The sequence below is a fragment of the Chelonoidis abingdonii genome, chromosome 3 (assembly GCF_003597395.2).
Source record: "Chelonoidis abingdonii isolate Lonesome George chromosome 3, CheloAbing_2.0, whole genome shotgun sequence".
Taxonomy (NCBI): Eukaryota; Metazoa; Chordata; order Testudines; family Testudinidae; genus Chelonoidis; species Chelonoidis abingdonii.
The window spans coordinates 16,353,986-16,361,452 of record NC_133771.1 but is presented as its reverse complement, the minus strand read 5'-3'; positions in this window follow the sequence as shown (position 1 = coordinate 16,361,452).

Below are 7,467 nucleotides of genomic sequence, written 5' to 3'. Positions count from 1 at the left end.
GGCCACCCACGCCCCCAGCTCAGGAACAACAGTCACCAGATCTCCCAGCTCAGGAACAATTCCCAGAAATCTCCAGTTCAGACCCGTCCGGACCATCCGGTACTGCCGAGGCCCATTCCTCTGGACACACTCTGCCTCGTAAAAGCTCGCGCTTGGGCCTTAAAAATATTCAGGCTCCCATCCGAATCCTGCATACTGGGGGCCAGGATGGCAGTCCCACTTGGAGCTATAAACCCTGGACTCACACTGAGCTCCTTTCAATTGTAAAAGACTTTCCAAAGCCCCGAGAAAATCCTACCAAATTTGCAGAGGAATTTTTGTTAGTCTGTGATACCTATGAACCCTCTGAGGCAGACCTCCTGCAGCTGTGCAAGCTACTTGTCACAGCCCCTAGTGAGCATGAAAAATGGCTCACAGCAGCAGATTGGCTCGCTGCTGACTGCCACTCTACTGTACCAGACACTGGTCCTAATGCTGAATACCGAAAAAAGTGTAAGGAACGAGCTAAAAATCTATTTGAAGCCATCCCTCAGGTATGGACTCCTAAAACCAACTGGATGGCCATAAATGGCTGTAAGCAACAACAATAAACCGGGTGACTATCGCACCCGGCTAACTGACATTTTTCTGCAACATTCTGGTATACAGCAACCAGACACAAATGGACAGGGCGTCCTAGCTAGTGCATTTGTTAATGGCCTCCTGCCTGCTATTGGCAATCTGCTAAAATGAATAAGTGTTGGATGGAAGACCGAAACCATGAACAAATTGCAAACAGTAGCAGAGCACTGCCAAAGTACTTTAAAAGGAAAGGAAGAACAATCAGCTCAGCAGTTAATCACCTTGCAAATACAGCATTATTCAGGGCAGGGCAAACAGTACTGGGGAGGGGGAAAACACCAGGAAAGGGGACGTGGTCGTGGGAGGGGACAGGGAACTGGATTTTCAGGTTATGGGGATGTGTGTAATTACTGTAAACGGCCGGGACATTGGAAGAATAAGTGTCCAAGCTGGCCTGGTAACTCTGTGAACAACCAGTTAAACCCCCTGCCAGCACAGTCAGTCAGCCCCCAACCTTACTTTGCCCCACAACAATGACAGGACACTGGGGAACCTCAGGAAATTTTAGCCCCTTTACTACCTCTCACTCCCACGAGTGAGTGTATGTTAACTATCAATGATCTTTCTCTCCCTTTCCTTGTTGATATGGGAGCTTCGCTCTCTGCAGTTCGTACTACCGACCTGCCTAAGGTTCCCCGCTCCGGAAAAACCATGTCCGCTGTGGGCATTACGGAAGTCCCAAACCCTTATCCCCTTTCAAAACCTCTACCGGTCCAGGTTGGTCCCCTTTCTGCGGATCATGCCTTCCTTCTCTCTGATTCCACTCCCGGTAAACCTTTTGGGTCGGGATCTGTTATGTAAGCTTGGCTGTACCATATACTGTTCCCTGGATGGGGTCTATTTACAAATTCCTCAGTCTTCCCTAAGTGATTCTGTAGCCTCCCTGCTGTCTGAAACATCCCTTTCTACTCTGGTCCCTTGTTGCCCACTGGTCCCGTCCCTTGAGCACCTAATTTTGCAGGTCCCATCCTCTCTGTGGCCAACCCATCCCTCTGAGGTGGGCCACTTAAATACTGATCCTGTCTGCATTACTGTTGACTCTTCCAAACCCCTGCCTCACCTATCCCAGTACCCTTTAAACCCTGAGGCAGAGGCTGGCATTGCTCCGGTCATAACTGCCCTGCAGGAGCAAGGCATTATTGTTCCCTGTTCCAGTCCTGTAACACTCCTATCCTCCCCATTCGAAAAGCTGATGGCAAATCATGGCGATTTGTTCAGGACCTTCGAGCCATTAATCGTATTGTCATACCCGCTTTTCCTGTTGTCCCAACCCAGCAACGATCCTGGCTTCTATCCCACCAGCTGCAACTCATTTTACTGTTGTTGATTTGTGTTCTGCTTTCTTTTCTGTTCCAGTTCACCCTGACTCCCAGTACCTCTTTGCCTTTTCCTACAGGGGACAGCAATATACATGGACCACGCTCCCTCAGGGGTATACGGAAAGTCCATCTTACTTCTCCAGGCATTAGCCCGAGACCTAGCTGACCTTGTTTTCCCATCCGGGTCCACTCTAGTCCAATATGTAGATGACCTGCTTCTCTGTTCCCGTCGTTATCTGCCTCAGAAACTGATTCTTTAGTGCTCCTTACTGCCCTAGCAAACAAAGGTCACAAGGCTTCTCGCTCTAAACTACAGCTCTGTCAAACCTCTGTCACACTACCCTTGGGTTTTCTCCTCTCCAGGGTTCCCGTACGCTTTCTCCCACCCGTGTCCAGGCTATCCTTAGCTTTCCCCGACCCTGCACATCCCACGCCAGGTCCGAAAATTTTGGGCATTGGCTGGATTTTGCAGGCAATGGATTCCCCAATATGCCTCCCTTGCAAAACCTCTACAGGAACTCACTCAACTCTCTGTGCCTTAATCCCATGCCATGGCCACCTGAAGCCGACTCTGCCTTTGTTTCCCTCAAACAAGGTTTGGCTTCTGCCCCCGCTTTAGGGCTGCCAGACTATTCTAAGCCTTTTACCCTTTTCTGCCATGAACAATCTGGATGTGCACTTGGAGTTCTCACTCAGGTGCACGGAGGCAAGAACCGCCCAGTAGCTTATTTCTCTGCCACTTTGGACCCTGTGGCCCAAGGCCTGCCCCCCTGCCTGCGTGCTGTGGCTGCTGCAGCACGCCTAGGCGAAATGTCTGAATCCCTTGTCCTTCGCTCCCCCTTACTCTTATGGTCCCTCACTCTGTAGAAACTCTGCTATTACAACGCAATACAAGCCACCTCTCCTCCGCTCGCCTTACCAGGTATGGCTTTCAGATCTTAGTTCCAGCAGCGCAGAAACAGGTGCCACCAGAGGCTGATCGTGGAGCAAGGCCCTTCTGGTTTTGACAACCTCAACTGAGGAACGCAGTTTGCAGTTTTGTCCACCAGGCAAATCAGGCCTAGGTCACGTACTGCTTCGCTTTTTGGGCCTATGCTGTTTTAGGTGTCATGCTGCTCTAGCAACCCTTACGAGAAGCGAGATTGTAAGGTATTGCCAGGCTGTTCCTTTACATCTTCTTCTGGAGTTAAAACTGACGTCGCGCAGTTTCTGAGATGTTTGATTGGTGCCGGGGAGGGTGGTTTTTTTACACGTGTGAAGCATGACACTGCTGCGATGCAGAGTGCTTAACAGCTGGTCCGGTATAGTGAAGCATAGCCTAGATGCAGACCCTTCCACTGAGGTTCCAAGGCGTGTTTTTGCATGGTATGCGTATGTAGACCCCAGTCACCTGGCTCAAGGTTGTGGCAAACATCAGAGGTGGGTCACCGGACAGGCGGCTTGGACCGTGAATGGAAAGGACTTACAGTTTGCATTAATCCTGCAATATGGAAGAGCGTACTCGTGAGTCAATATTTAGTCTGGGACCTGAGTAAATGCTATCACAGTTTGGAGAGGCGCCATACGATTGTCAAAAAGATCCAGTTATGCTTAATGAATGGAGTGGAATCGCATTTTCCATAAATGGACTAGTGGAAAGCTCTGCCAGATTAACCCGTGAGTTACAAACTTAGCAAGTGTTATGTCGTTAAATACATTTCACCTTTCCACAGCACGTGCACTTTGGGTGGTAGGACAGTCAGCAGTGTGATAGTATGATTATACAGTCCTTATGCGTGTTGCACAATTTTTCCAGTAAGTGTGTACGCCCGGTCAGCTGGACAGAGTGGCAGGCAATTCCCTTGGCAGGCAGCACATATGGTTTACACAAACATTTTAGCAACGAGCAGTGAGTCACTTGCGACAAGGACAACGCTTCAGTCCAACCAACTAAATAACATACAATACGACCTAAAAATAATTCAAATCGTTGACCACTTAGGCATTTGTATAAATGAACTGCAATGCAAGAAGAGTCTATGGGCAAGCCCTGAATCACTGAGGGCACTTACCAGTTTACCAATATTGCTTTGGCAAGTGTGCACAGCAGCACAGGACAGGCTGCCAAAGAGCTTGAATGGGAGCTCCACACAGACACCCACCTCTTAGTGTGCAGCAGTAGTAACCATCCTTCCATTAACGACATGTCGAAACACAGTGTAGCAAGGCTGCAGCAATGAGTAAGGAATGAAAATGGGGCACAAAGGGCACAAGTGGAGAGACGCAAAGATCAGATGTATGAGAGCAAAATCCGGCAACCCAGATACTTTTTGTTTCGGGGCAGAAGTCAACTGACGCAGGTGAGTCAGTGAGGACGGCGGTGGTATAGAAAAGGGAATAGAAATGCAATCTGGGCAGTTCTAGCAGGTAGCACGTTTAGGCGACGAGGCAATTTCAGTACAAAAAATACAGTCAATTGACACATACAACATTGCAGTGCTTGCCATCGAGTGAACGCAGGGCAATTAACATAGCCAGGGCAGAGGGAAGTATTAAAAAGAGAAGCTTTACACCGGGAACATTACAGGAAAGCAGCAGATATCAAAAATGCGCGCCGTTCTTGATAGGGGTCGCAATTGTTAGGGCATAACCCGAGCTTGCAGAGGTATCAAATCACTGTACAACCAAAGCATAGCGAGGACTCATGTAGATGGTGGGGGAGCGTCACGCGACAAAAAGCAGCAGGTAAGGCAACATGAATTCAGGAAAACTTGTGCTGAGGTAAACAGAAGGAAACATGGCACATGCTTCTAGACGTCAGAAGAGTGACACAACAGACATATGCCTGCAAGAGACGACTTGGATTTTTCGAAACACGACCATCGTAAACAAACAAGGTCAGATTAGGGAGACGGAACTCAAAAGTCAATAGGGCGGGACGGAGGCGGGCAGAGACAAATGCAAGCAATCGAAGATACGCATTATCGAGACAAGAAGGAGCACTGCACGATTAACGAGAAGCACCGCTATAATGATACTACCACAATGACAATTCTTTTATCCAGCAGCAAGTGTGAATAGTTCAGACCCTTAATATTTCTAAATGCTGGGTCTTCAGCCACATCCCAGCCCACTCTCAAGCTGGTGTTCCTGTCCTGGCTATCCCACTAAATTTCCCAGACCTTACTGGAGCACCTCGTCCATTTAACAAAACATGGAACAGTAATAACACTTGGAAAACAGTGGGAATAAATGTATCTAAATGGATAAGTGTGGTGGGGGCAAAAGGTCATTGGTGTTGGGTGTGTAATGGGACAGGGCTGGATCTGGGAAAAAGCCGTTGCCTTCAGCATATTGTGGCAAATGGTGTATGGAATTACTCAAACAAAACTAAAAAGTGGCGGGCTGGGTATGGGGATATGAATTTTTTCTCAACCTGGAATCAAACAAAAAAATCAATCTCATGTTCCCCCTACAGTAATCTTAGTAAAAATAATACAATCATCCAATGCCACACAAACACTAGCACTCCTCATAAGAAGATTTACCCTGTGCCCTTTGAAAAATATTACTCCTCATTTGTAGATACCTATGTAACAAATGAATGCAATCAACTCTTCCCGGCCTTAATAGGCCATCAATGAGTTTGTGGAACCAAAGCTTATACTGTATTACCAGTTAACTGGTCAGGTATCTGTTATCCTGCCCAACTCTTCCCACAATTCCGAGTACTAAAGTCCCTCCCACGAGAACGCCTTCGTAATTTCAGGCAAACAGAAGGGACTTAACAGATGCCCAATGGTATATACATAACATAAGCCCCTTAACTTGGGAAAAGGCCATTGGCACTTCCTTTATCCCACTTCGAGGAGTAATACACCATGCAAAAAAACTCCTAAGGTTACAAGCAGTGGTTAAAATAATGGCAAATAAAACCGGAAGAAGTTTAAAAACCCTGGCCAAAGAAACAGGGATGATCCGACAGGTGGCCCTCCAAAACCGTCAAGCATTAGACATAGTGCTGGAGGCCAAAGGAGGAACCTGTACTCTCATTGGAAAAAAATGTTGTGTGTTTATCCCTAACAATACCAATGAGGTAATAGATCGCGCTAGCCACTTAAAACAAATGGCATATCTTCCTCATAAAGAGCCAAGTTCTTTATGAAAGTGGCTAAGTAACCTGTTAAATTTCTCTGGCATAGAAAGCTGGTTGTTTCAAGAGCCCTAACTATCCTGTTTGAAATCTTAGTAATTTTTGTATGCTTTCAGTTAATCTCCTGTTGTATCCAGAATTGTGTCACCCAAATAACTGCCCCAAAACAGAGTGCTAATATAATAATTTTAACTATCACTGATGAACAAAGAAATAAGGAACGGTTAATTTGTAAAACCCAGTAATGGTTGGTCATGGCGTACGCCTGACCAAAAGGAGGGATTGTGAAAGTAGAATGAATTATATTGTAAAAATCAAAAGGATTAAAGAAATGTTGTCTGTACCTTTAAGCAAAATTGTCAGGAATACAGACATTAACATAGAACAATTGCACCGTTTAAGGGCAATTGGTAAAGTATTGGCCTTAAATCGATAACAGTTAGTAAGAAAGTGGGATATGCATGCTGTGCCCCAGGTGATTTTTACTGTTTTTGCTTTCTTTGTCCCTTTGTCTAATTCCCGCTCTTTTATCTGTATAAATAAGATTGTTTGGGTCTTGCATGGCGGCTCACATATTCTGAATGTTATTGGCGGAGCGCTGCGCTAATAAACAGAGTGGTCTGACAAATTGTAAGTCCTAATTCTAACTTTGACAGCAGACTGCGAAGAGCTACAAAAGGATCTCTCAAAAACTGGATGACTGGGCAACAAAATGGCAGATGAAATTTAGTGTTGATAAATGCAAAGTAATGCACATTGGAAACCATAATCCCAACTATACATATAAAATGATGGGGTCTAAATTAGCTGTTACCACTCAAGGATGAGATCTTGGAGTCATTGTGGATAGTTTTCTGAAAACATCCACTCAAGGTTCAGCGTCAGTCAAAAAGGTGAACAGAATGCTGGGAAGAAAGGGATAGATAACAGGACAGAAAATATCATGTTGCCTCTATATAAATCCATGGTATGCCCACATTTTGAATATTGCATGCAGATGTGGTCGCCTGTAGACGAGCGGACTCCCCCCCTGCAGCGCCTCCTGCTGGTGACTTCTGGGAATTAGCTCATTCCAGCTCTGGAGCACCCTCTGTAGGATGGTGATCTGCCTGTCCTCTGGCACCCTTGTCCCTCACTGGACCTGGTGCCCTTTTACATGGGGTGCTGCCCTGTGGCAGTAACCCCTTTCTCTCTGGGTCTCCTGTCCCCGGGGAACCCGCACCCTCTATCCCCACCTTGCCTCAGTATATGGCTACTGCCAGTCATCGTCTAGCCCCATGTCCTGGGGCAGACTGCAGTATCAGCCTACTCATCACTGGCAAGGAGGGCTTGGACCTGCTGCCTTGGCCTACCCCTGGGCTGCCCTCTGCAACCACCAGTACCTATTAGCCCAAT